The sequence below is a fragment of the Prinia subflava genome, chromosome 4 (genome assembly GCF_021018805.1).
Source record: "Prinia subflava isolate CZ2003 ecotype Zambia chromosome 4, Cam_Psub_1.2, whole genome shotgun sequence".
Taxonomy (NCBI): domain Eukaryota; kingdom Metazoa; phylum Chordata; class Aves; order Passeriformes; family Cisticolidae; genus Prinia; species Prinia subflava.
The window spans coordinates 29,332,364-29,345,356 of NC_086250.1; the positions used below are offsets into that span (position 1 = coordinate 29,332,364).

At 41.6% G+C, this 12,993-nt stretch overlaps 1 long non-coding RNA gene across 2 annotated transcripts in view; it reads left to right on the forward strand.

Moving 5' to 3' along the window:
* Positions 1-12,993, forward strand: part of LOC134550063 (uncharacterized) — a 139,594-nt gene that overhangs the window by 60,798 nt on the left and 65,803 nt on the right. For both annotated transcript variants that reach the window (XR_010080241.1, XR_010080242.1), the window contains exon 2: positions 91-182. This is a non-coding gene — a long non-coding RNA (uncharacterized LOC134550063). The remainder of the gene's footprint in view (positions 1-90; positions 183-12,993) is intronic.

A 12,993-nucleotide genomic window follows, 5' to 3' on the forward strand; every position in this document is an offset into this window, starting at 1 on the left:
AGAAGGTGAAGTACTCTGATATCTGCTTAATCCTTGTAGCCATGTAAGGGGAAGAAGACTGAGAGACTGAGATCTATCTTCATTTTACAGATGAGAAAATGGACGAGGATTTGGAAAAGGCCTCGAGGTGTATCTGTGTTGGATACAGAATTGAGTTACTTCTGTCAGATGTATTCTCCTGGGTATGTATTTGCAGCACTTCTGTCTGACAGTACACAGAAAAAGGTAGAATTTCTTCTAACATCAATATTTTTAGTAAGAATTTGACAGGAATGATCCAGACCATCTTGGAAGGGATGCTGTATTTTAGCCACATGGCTCTGGCGAATCTGGTATTTTTTTTTGCTTCTTAGATAACTTTTTCCCCTTGAGTTTTTCCAGGGAATTTCTAATGCTTGCTCTGAAGAGAGATTAATATTTTTCTACTTTTTTTGACTACTAGAAACTCCATATTGTGCTGCAATCTCATAGACAGCTGGAATGTTGGCTACTGTGCTAGCTAGTTAATTAGGATGTTGGGGTAGGGGTTCAGGAGGGAGCATGTATTTCTGTAGAGGTATTTCTAAGCTATGGGTACAGTCATGAACTGCTTAGTTTTAGTCCCAACTGCAGGGAAATGAGTTAGAAGAGCTCTTAACATTTAGCATTGTAACAATGCCTTATTTTACTGCCTGACTTATTAATAGCCAAAATTTAAAGTTTAGCAGAAACCCATCTTTCCTGCAGAAACAAATGTAAAACACTGACAGTACAGACTACAAAAATGATGACATTACCAAATGTGTCATGAAACTGGAGAAGAACCCCTCAAACACTGATTTGTAATTACAAATGCTTTCTTCTGCAATATGCCATGTCTCACCTCCTCAGAAACAAAGCCCCTGGCTTGGCAAAGACTGTGCTGATTGAAATCTAGAGTGATCAAATGCAAAGAAGTCATTCTTGAGTCATCCATGGCCCACCAGATCTTCTATTGGTTTGACAAACTGTTCAAATTAAACTGATACTCTGCTCTCTGTTTAGACAAAACTGGAGGCTTCAGCCAAGATTTCCAAGTCTCACATGCAGTGAGCTGAAACAAAATGTAAACTCTGAGTCAACAAAAAACATTATGGGTTTTGAGCAAAGGAGGCATGTTGCCACAGTTGCCTTATTATTGTGTGTCACTAAACTTCACCAGTGCCTAGATAAGTTGCTCAAGCATGAATTAAAAGTGGCTCAGCAGTGCAACCTGTGCTTTCAGTGTCATTTTGGCGTAAGCACACGCAGGCTCCTCACCTGCCTCCCTGCTTGAGGCAGACATGCACAGCTTTTATTCCCCATGGCACAGTTTTAAATTGTTTCCAATGCTGATCTCCCCTGGTGACTCTGCAGTGAGGGCGTTTGATCTACACTGTTGGACTGAATGACCATGCCAGCAAGGTGCTGGGCAGAGTCACTCACTGGAGGATGTTTCTGCAGAGAGGGCACAGTCCTCAGCTGTGGAAGAAAAGCTAAGTGGGTTCACAGACAGCAGCCTCGGTCCCAAAGCAGACATAAAGAGCTAAAATGCAGTGACTACAGTAGCAATTCTTTTTTATCAATCTTCCTTTTATCAAAGGAATCAAAAGCTGCTGTAATGAAAAGAGCACTATAACTACATATATAGCTGCATGCATAAGCTGTATAAAGACATTGAGAAAAGAGGAAACAGCTTAGAGGCTGCTGCCTGCCGAAGTTCTGCATTAATTTTGTAAAGTAATTTATTTTTGTACTTATGGCTTACTTTGCAAATGAGACAATTGCAATGAATCTTTTGATGTATACCACAAATAGGACTATGATATGAACTTGATATAGGATTGAAGAAGTAAGCTACGGACCATAAATACAATATGTCCTGTAGTAGAGGTCAGCTATTTTATGCATACTGAATAATACTAACCAATCCTAAAACATGAGGAAACATCCAATTCAGATGATTTACCCCATCAGATGTCGTCATCTCTTAGGTCAGATCCTTTTGATAATGTTACAAGAACAAATCTATTTTTACCCAGCTCTGTTCAAATATCATTCACTAGCACTCTGCAAGTGCTTTGGTCCAAAGCCTGAATGAACAGGTGTAAGAACATTATCTGACCAAATCTGAACTCATGTATTTTATATATTGTACACGCTCACACTTTTATTTATAAAATGAGTTTGCTGTCCCTGGCATTTTACTTGCATTGTTTCTGTCTTGTCTGCGGAAATCTGAAATGAAAGAAAGCAGCACCAGTAGCTTCTAAGCTTTCATGAAGACAAGCAAGTAAAAACTAAGTGAAAGATGAGAGGTTTTTCCTCTTAGCTGATGTAGTGAGCTAAACACAAAGTTTATTTTAGTCTTTTAATCTTCAGGAGTAAACTAGACCAGTCACAACTGCTTGGATTTGTCTAGGTTGCTTTTTTTTTTAATTCAAAGTTTTTGCCTACCAAGGCTACCGAGAAATATAAGAACACTTTTAAATTGTCTGTAATGTATGGTTTTTTCAAGAAAGAATATAGGATACAAGCGGAATGTTCATGTTTTTAAGGACACTGTGTGGGGGTGTATGTGTCTGTTTAGTTTTCAGCAAAGATTTTGGAAGGAAATATTAAAGCATTATCACTATGCGTTCTATAAAGATCTTTGCACTTTATGTATGGACTTCATTTAATGAAAGCCTGGGAATTTCATGCCTATAGACACACCTTTCTTTTCTTGCAAAGCTCAGGGTGCCTAAAGATACTAATAATTATTCTAAGGTTCATTGGAAAATAAAAAGAAATGACATCTAGACAAAATATAAATCCAAGACACATTTTGGAAATGTCAGATCATGTAATGTTAGACGTGCTGGATCAAATGACTAAATGTGTACTTTTTAACAAGGATTTGATAACAGAGCAGCAGTATGACATGGGCAAGCAAGCTCTGTTCCTTGTTTGGAGGTGGCTCATAGCTACCATGTGCATAAGCATGGAACTTTTAGTAAGCATTTTTAGCAAAGTCTGTTAAAGTTGGAGCTGACCACCCTTCCTATTTAAACAGGATCAGTATTTTTTACTGAAACAAAGTTAAAGCTAGTGGAGCTTATTTATTCAAGCCAATAATCTAAATGAAAGCACTAAACCTGTATAAAAGTACAATTCTAGGAGAGACAGATAGCACTGTGTGTTGTTAAGTCTACTCAGCATGTCCTAGTATGGCATTGTGTACCAGTTGCTCATGACTTTGAGAAGCTTCGACAGTTTTAGCTGCACTTTTCCACTGCTGATGGAAAACTTGAGTTGGAAAACTTTGACAAATAGCAGCCAAGTGATTGAGTCATTTCTGAAAGGAAAGCTAAGGGAAGACTATGTTGCTTTATTCCTTAAAAAATATTCTGGAAAGCTGTCTGTTGTGTTGTAGTGTGGCCTAGGAACGGGGGGAAATGAGAGAAGGAGTGGGAGGCAGCTCGATGACAGAGGGGAGGGAGTCATGGAGATGGTGCAAGAAGAGGCAGAGAATAAAGAGGGAATCTGAGTGTGGAGAGAAAAATGACTGAGATGATTATAAGCTGGGACTTCAGTAGGCAAAAAGGAGGACCACAGGGATGTACAAGGGAGGTCACATGTAGAAATCAAGGATGGAAGCTGCTTGGGAGAAACCCTGAGAGAAAGGGAGATTGGGCAGGGTCATTGAAGACAAAGCAGGAATGAAGTAACTTGTACACATGTGAGCAGGAAATCAGGAGGATATTCCACCATGGAGTTGTCGGGAGAGCAGGGACTTTGGAGGGAAGGCAAACAAAGAGAGCTGAGAGTGGCTTAGCAAAGACAGTGGGACTGATATAAGAGGCTTGCTGGAGAAAGAGGAGCTGCTATTAGAGAAATTGTCAACAAAATCAACAAAATTATCAACAAAATTTGTCAACAAAATCCAAATAGAGTGGGTGGGAATTTTACCTGTCAGAACACATTCTTCTTTCTTCTATCCCTGAATTGCCTTTACTATCAGCCACTAATGGTAGTAAGTGTCACCTGAAAAAGCAAATGTCTTGCAACCTCTTCTGCTGGTTTACTGGCAGGAAAGCAGCTTATCTGGCTCAGAGGCCTGTGTTTTGGGTCCAGGAGCCTTGGCTCGTGGATGGTGGTAGATACTTTTGACAAGCACACAGGAGTTGTAGTGATATAATTCTGTTTTGTTCAGACTTTGATTTTAGAAGAGTCTAGGAAATTATACAGAAAGACTATAAAATCAAATGCCTCAAAGTTACTTAGACAAAAGTCTGCTCTGAAATCAGAGAGGATCAGTTCCTAATGCACTTTCTTTTCTTGTGCCTCATACTGAATTTATTCCATAATACTCCCATGACATGATGGGGCTTTTGTATCCTCCCTTTGTTATCTGCATGAATTTATGACTGATGTGCCCAGGAGCTGATATATCAGAGTACTCAGTGTTTAGTACTGCTGATACTCAAAGTAAAGCATCCATATAAATCAACTACACACTGACTCTCTAGCTCTGCTTCAAATTCCAACACACAGTCTCAAGCCACATATGGGAAGAACATGCAAAAAACAGTGAAAAATGTGATTTAAATGGCCTGGCTGGCACTGCAGAAGAACTCCATGGCAATAAGCCACATTCATTTACATTCATTGTGACACCTTCTGTTTTCTTCAAGTTTGCCTTTTATCACTTGCCAATTTTGGCAACAAATGATATTTGGAGGAAAAAAGAGTATCCACAAAGTGTAGCCTTCATCACTATATTGTCTGGATTTTGTCCCAGAGGAAAGTCATGTAGTAAACTGAGTAAGGCAAGGGCCCCCAAAATCTGTTATGTAATAATGTATTTTAAGAACTTAACTCAGTGTACAGATAATCCTAAACTTAACATCATGTCATAAACTCAGGTGCTTTTGGAGATTGGAAAATACTTAACAAAACAGGCTTAAAGTTTTGGCTTCAGAGCTTTGTGAACACCAGGCCATGCCCTATAATGTGTCCTTTGCTGCTACTACTGCAGGAGGATTGGGATAAAAAATAAATACATTAATCTGCTTTTATTTTTCGAGTGCATTTTTAAATGTAAATGTACTCAGAGAAATGTCTTTACCTGAGACCAGAGTTCTCTATATTTCTGTTATGTTAAATGTATTCACTTTACTTAGCCTAATGACTACTGCCTCTGCTTCCTATCCAGCAAATTCAACCTGTACTATACAAAATTAAACAATAATATTACAAGACCATTCCAAGTTGGGTTTTATGAATGGACAAGTGCTGGTACAGCAGGCATGTTTGTGTATTTGCTCCCACATTCATCTGGGAATCTGGACTGTCCACAAGCTGTTATCTGTGACTCTTTTGAGTCACATGTGGCTAGGTTGGTGCATAAATAGGGACGGCAGTTCTGCTCAGCACCTGAAGAAAGCCTGCTTTTCCCTAGCACATTCCCAAGTCCCACTCATGGGGCAACACACTCCTGCCTGTGGCAAGATAGCTGTTCTTGGCTTTGCAAGTTGATGCTGTGGGAGGATTTGCCATCTCTCCTAGGCTGTTCTTGAGGAGGTTAGGTACAGCCTGGAACTGTGTGTCCTGTGGTCAGAATTGGGGCAGTTGGCCTGTTAGTGTAGACAGAAGACTAGAAATAAATTTTCTCCCCCACAGCTGGTTCATGTCTGCCATTCCACTGAATGCTACATTTTATGAATGTCAGTCAAGTTGTGAAGTAACCCTTAAACACTCTGGAAGCAAGCAGAGCAATCAGGTATGCATGCCTGAGTCACTGCATGGATAGAGTCCCTTCAGTACCTATAATTGTACTTTAGGAGGGAAACACCTGAGGGAAAGTCAGTAAGAAATTATAGTTATGTAGATGAATGTCAGGCTTTCTTTTAAATATGCAACACATTCAAAGCAAAGAGGTGCTGAATTGTTATATTAGAATGTCCAACACTGTCTGCTCAGGGTAGGAGGGTACAGAAATTTTTTTTTACTACTTAATTGGTAAAAGTTATGTATTTTTAAAGGGGGGGAGGAGGGATTCAAATGTAAAAGGGAGTTATTTTAAAGAGGCGGATCAGAAATGGGGAACTGAACCACAGCACTGAGAGGTCCCAGGAGAGGAGTGGGAGTGAGTGTGGAGTATAGAAACCTCAACAGGGAGAACAAGGGGAGAATGGATTTATGGACACTATCTTTTTTTCCTGAATGGTTTTTCTGGTTAGTGTTTCTGAGCTACCTTCCTTAGACTTTCCAGCAATGGTTGATAAACCTCCTGGCATTTGTAACCTTCATGCTAAAAATTACTGGTTTGTATCAGGAGGATAAGTGTTTAACGTTAACAGCAGCACATTGCTGGTGGAAAAAACCTAATCCAGGTATCAAAACAACATTTGGTCCTAAAGGAAAGACATTGGCCTTCACTTTTACTTCACCTGTCTGCAGGTACTGCATTTCAGAACAGTGTTTGGATACAGCATGCATGAAGTGTGCAGATTAATGCATATTCCCGAGGCATAGCTTTTCATCATAGCAATGTGAAAACTTATAGCTAGAAGTGCTTCAATAAAGCAATAGCAAATGGAGAATTACCTTTGTTGTCTTCCAGTGAAGTCTCTGCACTGGGAGAAATTTGATCTTTTGTGAGGAAGATGCTTACTCTGTTTCCCAATCATTGAACTTTTGGGTGGGAATTCACCCCATTGATGTATTTTTATGCCAGATGTCATGAAAGACAAACACCTGTACCCTTAACAAGTCTGGTTGCTGCTTCATTGTGCTTCCTGCCACTGCTGTGATCCTTCTGTTCCTGTGTCTTTCCATGGTTTAAGAAAGACCTTTCCCTTGAGGAAGACCATGGACAATGATTACACTTCAGAAAAGCAGGTAAGCAAATAAACAAGTACTCAGTGAAGGACAATGATACTTATTTCTTTAGCTATTATTTTAGTATTTTCTTCTTCACTGGCAATTTTGTTCTAATTTTATAAACAGCTTGTAGTAATGAACAGAGATTTAGAATGACCCATGAGCATTCTACCTGTGCGAAAAACGTTCCCTATCAGTCAAATGGTTGAAAATAAAAGGAAACCTTGTACTGATCCTCATTAATATGTGATAACATGGACTGACTTGTTATCTTGGAGTTACAAACCCACTTCCCCTGTAATAGACAATATCTGCAAAGGAGAGAAAGAAAAAATGATGTGTTTGTAGGAGCAGCAGTATATATGCCATAACCAGAACTGCTCTGAGGTAGCTGTGCCTGTGCTTTCAGCCCGGGCAGTCACATGGCTTCTCATAAGTGTGTGATAAAGACAGGAGTGTCCCTTCCCCGTTGGACAGTGGACGTGTATATATGTCACATTCTCAAAATCTGCCTGCCCTGTCACCCAGCTGCCACATGTGCAGGTACCTGTGGGATGGGTCATGGCTGGGGGTGGCTGTGTGTCCTGTCGTGTGGCCACCCAGGTTTGCCCTGTCCCGTGAGCCCTGTGCAGCGTGTCTCACGGGCAGAGCTTGCACAGCTGTCCTGGAGAATGTGCCTCCACAGTCCCACCATGCACTTTTCTTCTGGTGTGCTTCTCCTTTAGTCCACAGAGGAGCTGAAGGCACACAGTGGAAAGTCTGTGACACCTTTAGAAGAAAGGGTTGGTTCAGGCTGCCCAAGTGATCACCTGATGTGCGGCTTGCTGCCTCTGTGCTTCAGGGACACTGTGTGAGATGGTGTTAAGACTGAGCTGTGGCCTGGATGAACTGCTTGTTGTGCTGTATTCAGCTCATGAGCTCACCACCCCTGCACTAAAAACACTCTGACTCACTAGCTAGGATTTAATCCATTAGTGTAATTCAAAAGTAAAAAGAAATAAAACAAGGTAATGAGACTTCTTTAATAATCTCTGGGAATATCTCTAAACCAGAAATATAGAAATCATTTCATTTTAGAATAGGTGGACTTTATTTAATTGAAGTTTCAAAAGAGACTATGTTTTGAAAACTTAACAAGCTGGGTTTGACTGAACTCCAAATTCCAAAACAAAGGTCCTGAGTTGTTATCAAACACATAGTCTCAACATTTTTTCTCATGTTAGGAGTGAAAACAGATGTTTTGAAGGAGTAACACATTCAATTTGTTTTGTAAACAAGAAACTGGAAAGGGAATGTCTGTCTGTTTTTACCTTGTGTCTTCTGAGGAAGGAAGGCAGGCCAGCAAAGGGATATATTCAAAAAGTGGACCATCTATGCACAGGAAAACCAAACCATATATATATGACTTCCCTAGTCCCCTTGTCTCCTTCTTTTACCCTGGATTCCACTTGGATAGGTATGAAACCTGCTTTTTACTGATCTAAATCCCAAATATCACTTTGTTCTTATGCAAAAAGGCTACAAGCGTATCAAAACCTGACAAGCAAACAGATCTCCTGCTGATGTGTAGGTGCCAGAATCTCCTGATTTGATCTGAGTCATGTTGGAAAAGAATGTATTAGAAACTGGGAAAGACATACTTATTTAGTACACTTCAGCATGAAAACCAATCAGCAGATTCACCTGGGAAACTGAGTAACACCCAGAGTCAGGAATTGGCTAGGAACTAGCACAGTGCCTGATTTACTGGAAGTTCTGGCAAAGCTTCAGACTGGTATCCCTTCCCCCAAACTGTGGGTCCATTCAGAGGCTGAGGATGGCTGAGCTCTGGGACCCTGCCTGCTGTAAGAGGAACTATAATAAGGATAAAGTGCTTGAAATCATGCAACTGTATGTATACTTTGTATACAAAGTTCCCTTTTTTATTTTATTGCAAAGCATACCTCTCTGGACTTCAAATTCTGCTTGGGTGGAAAGGCCAAAAAGCTAAGTGTTTTCTTAGGCTGTCCATTATTAGTTACTGGAATGGAAAGCCTTGGGGTGGGGATCTGCTGGCATGCTGATTTTCAGTCTCCTGCTCCTGGCTGCATGACTCTGCTTCTTCCCTTATGTGACTTAGCTGCCTGTTTGCTGATTCAGCTCACTGAAGCAGCAGAGAAAAAATGCTTTTCTATTATATTCTTTAGATTTGTTTTTTGCCTCTTCAGTCAGACAAATTAGTTCATTGAAAAGCAGAGCAAGGCAAGAAAAAAGACCAGATGACTGAAAATTGCATGAGACAGTTTGGGTGCCCCTCCTCTGGTTGCTAAAGACATTAGGTATACTCATCTTGCCTTGTTTTGGGAATTGGCCTGTAAGTATGATCTGTATCTTGATGGTGAGAAGGTGTTTTTCATTGATTCTTCTGAAAAGATGCCTAACTGCACATGTGACATTTCCCTTAAACCTCTCTTTCTGTGGTGACTGTCTAGGTTAGCACAAATCCTTAGAGTGCTGTATGGATGCAAAAGGGGATATGATTTAAACAGGATTATTTTGACAAATGTGAACACAGAGCATGTACATCTCCCTAACTACAGCATGATGGCTATCAGTGGTAACACTGACATTAAGTGGCAGAGAAACCTGATAATTTGTCTGAACTTTCACAAAAGATGGGATAATTAGTGGTTTATTTGTATTTCTGCTCATTTGAAGTGGCATGTAAGTATGGCAAAGAGCTAGCAAGTTGAATTTTATCAATAATAACCTCTCCTCTAGCACAGATAATTCTTCAGCTTTTTCTGTAGAAGTGGGATACTCTACAGCCAATTACTACAATGAGGGCTGAGGTGACAGCTCTGAGCTGTGGAGTCATTTAGAGGAAAGCAGTAGAACTGGCTGTAGCACTGACAACTGAATTCCCACCCTCTGGAAAATATCACTGACTTCCCCTCGTGTCTTTAGGCTAGGAAGAAATACCCAGAACAATGAGATTAGAAGCAGATGGATCTACCAGTATGGTAGGAGCTGGAAATCCTTCATTTTTTCAGCATTTTAGGAAGAGGAATCAAAACATTTTTCAAGTTCTTTGCACGCTCAGTGTTGCACTGCTATGTACAGTTGATGCACATAAGCCTTTCCCAAATACTACAGACATTAACAACCTCTCTCCAGTAACTGAAAGAGGAAACAACTTTATCAAGAATGTCAAGCATTTGTAGAAGCAGATAGTTTGAAAACACACCAGCTTCACCTCGCCAGGTGGCTAAGTTTGCTTGATTGGGTTGACAGGAGAGTAAAGCAGCACAGTGCACTACGTAATTTGTTCCAGTTACCAGAGGGGACTGGTTGGTACTGGCTGAGCAGACTGGACCTTTCCCCTCGCTGGCTTTTATCTTCATTCATCCTATCTTCCCTTCTTTACAAATATAGAAATGGCTCCCTTATACACTCCTCTCCACCTCTAACTCTGCTCTGAAATACTATGATTTTGCAATGACTACAAAGCATTGTAGCTCAAGCATTACTATTTGTCAATAAAATCAGAAAACTGGAGAAGCAGGAGCATAACAGCAGGATGGGGCATGCAGATGAGTCTTAGGAAAGCTGTCCCCCAGGAAGCGGAACAAGAGCTTGAAGGGAAAGAGGAGAGCAGCAATCTGACACAGGAGGCACTGCTAATTGCAATGGAATTGCTGACAGTGGAAACAGCCTGCATGCTTAGGTAGTGTCATGGAGAAAGAGGTGTCAGGGAACAGGTAAACAGGCGAGGAAGGTGTGGCCACTTTCCTGTCTGCACCTCGCTTACTCTTTTGGCCTGACTGTTATGTATATAGAAGTCTGCACGACTTCCTTTATTGAAGTTATCCAGGAGAGCAGTGGAGGGTCTGTGCCATTATCCACAATGCCCCAAGTCACACTCACAACAGGCACTTCAGTTGCTTTTCAGTTGCTTTTGGGGGGCCAAATCTTTTTCTGTATACCAACTGAGCTCTTGTTCATCCTCTGTCTTTACATAGTTCTTGAATGCAAATAACAGTGTAGGACACTGCTGCTGAGGCTGTGGGCTCAGGGAGAGGTTGAGGGGGGTGATGAGCTGAAACAGCAGTGACTACGACATTAAAATGATCTCAAGAAGAATGGAGCACAAGTGTCAGTTAAACTGATGGTGGAAGGATCCACCCACCATGGAGGAGAAAGAGATAAAAGACAGAAAAGTTGTGAGTGCTCATGCAAGGCAGTGGCTGTCAAAGTGAGTCCTGATAGCCAAACCTTTTTCTGGGACATTGTTGTCCTGGCTGAGTGTCAGCAGGGAATGAGGTATTAATATTATATCTTCTTTTCAAGTTCTGGTAATCTCGTATCTTCTCTGTATTAATAGGGTTTGTGTGCATGATGTAGAAGAGTGTTTAACAGCCAAGATCTTCCTTCATCTGCACTAGATTTTTACTGATAAAAGGTGGTGATCTTTTTATGATGTGCCAGTCTTCCTCAGCATTTTGCTCACCAGTGCTACTGAACTGGGTCTTCTGCAGTAATTGTTGGATTTGGCTTGATTTCTGTTTCTAGGCTTTTTTCAAAACAGTTCCAGAAAGTTCCTGCAGGCTTGTCTTTACACTGTCTGAGCACTCTGAATGCAGTAAGTTAAGGCGCACGGATAGTGGTGAGAATCAAACCCATTTATTCCTCTTGAGAGAAAGACAAAGCCAAGTAATATATGTGTGAGGGGGGAGTGATAATGAGAGGGAAGGACAACAGTTTAAGCGGTGGGCGCTGACTTTGAATTGTAGGAAATATCTTGCTTGGGTGGCATATGCATTTGATGAAGTCTGTGCTTCCAAATGCTGGAACTACTTATGCATATCAACCCAGTGTAATCTTTTGTGGGGTTAATAGCGGTAAATGTTCAACTTAGATTTTCCAGATTGTCTGGAGGTTTAATTCTTTAAATCCCTTTGGGTAGAGGTGAAGCAAGTGCATAGCTTGGGTTGTGTGTGCTGTGACCTGGAACAGGATCTTGCTGGAATACACTAGCATGGGTGGCCTTCAGGAAGGAAGGCAGATGTTTATTGATATGAGGGGAGTGCGAGGGGGAATAGAGGGAAGTTTAAAAATTAACAGAAAACCCCCCCAGCTTTATCACTCCAAATAAGACCTTTCAGCTGTGACTGTCAGTAAGAAAATCAAGATCAGACCTGCTGCAAACGAAGTCAAAAACATACAAAGAGAAGTGGCACTGGAGCATCCTAAAGTCTGAGCAAAACAGGTTTGCCTGGCCAAAACTGCAGTACACTTGTACCACTAATATGCACAAGGGGAATGTAGCACAGCATTGTGCAACCCACCACTGGTGGGTGGTGGGTGCTTGGAGACACTTCTCAGGTGGGCATGGGGTTGGCCCTGGCAGCACTGTGTCCCTGGCAGTGAGGTGCCATTTGGATACAGATCGTCAGATCTTCTTTGTTAAGTGCTGGCAGAAGCTAAAGGGGGGAGAAGGAGGCTGATGAGGGCAAAACAGCACTGGGGAAGTTTTACTCAATGGAGAGTAACATTAATGTGTAAGAAACCAGAATACAGGCCCTGGGCAAGTTGGGCAGGACAGAACAGGCTGTATATAGAGCCCAACAAGCTCACTTGCTGACATGGACTCCCTCAGAACCCTCCCTCCTCACAGCCTTTTGCTTGTGTATCTGTTATCTCCATATCACCCAGCACTGCCAGGTTTCTCCTGCTCCATGACTCAGTGCAGGTTGCCAATTGGAGTGTTCTCTGCTTGTGGGCTGTATTTGCTATGCTGGAGTTGCAGCGGGAAAGGTCCATGGATAGGCATCTCCAAGTCAGGACTTCTTATTTTCCATGCACCCCATCCCATTTGTCAGTCTCCTGTGCCACAGGCCACCTTTTCTCCCCACTGCTCTCAATGTCCTGCATTCCCTCTCCTAAAGCCAGTGGCCCTTTGGCTTCTCCAGCAGTGATGCTGGGCATCTCCCCCATTGTCACCTCCCTAAGTATTCTCTCCCTTCTTTTCTCACAACCTGCAATGCATCTCTTCAAGGATGGGCAAGACTTGCAAAGCTGAGATAGCCAGATAGGGTGAGAGGAGCAAGGCATATTAATGACTTCCTTGAAGAACCCTGGAAGTTCATG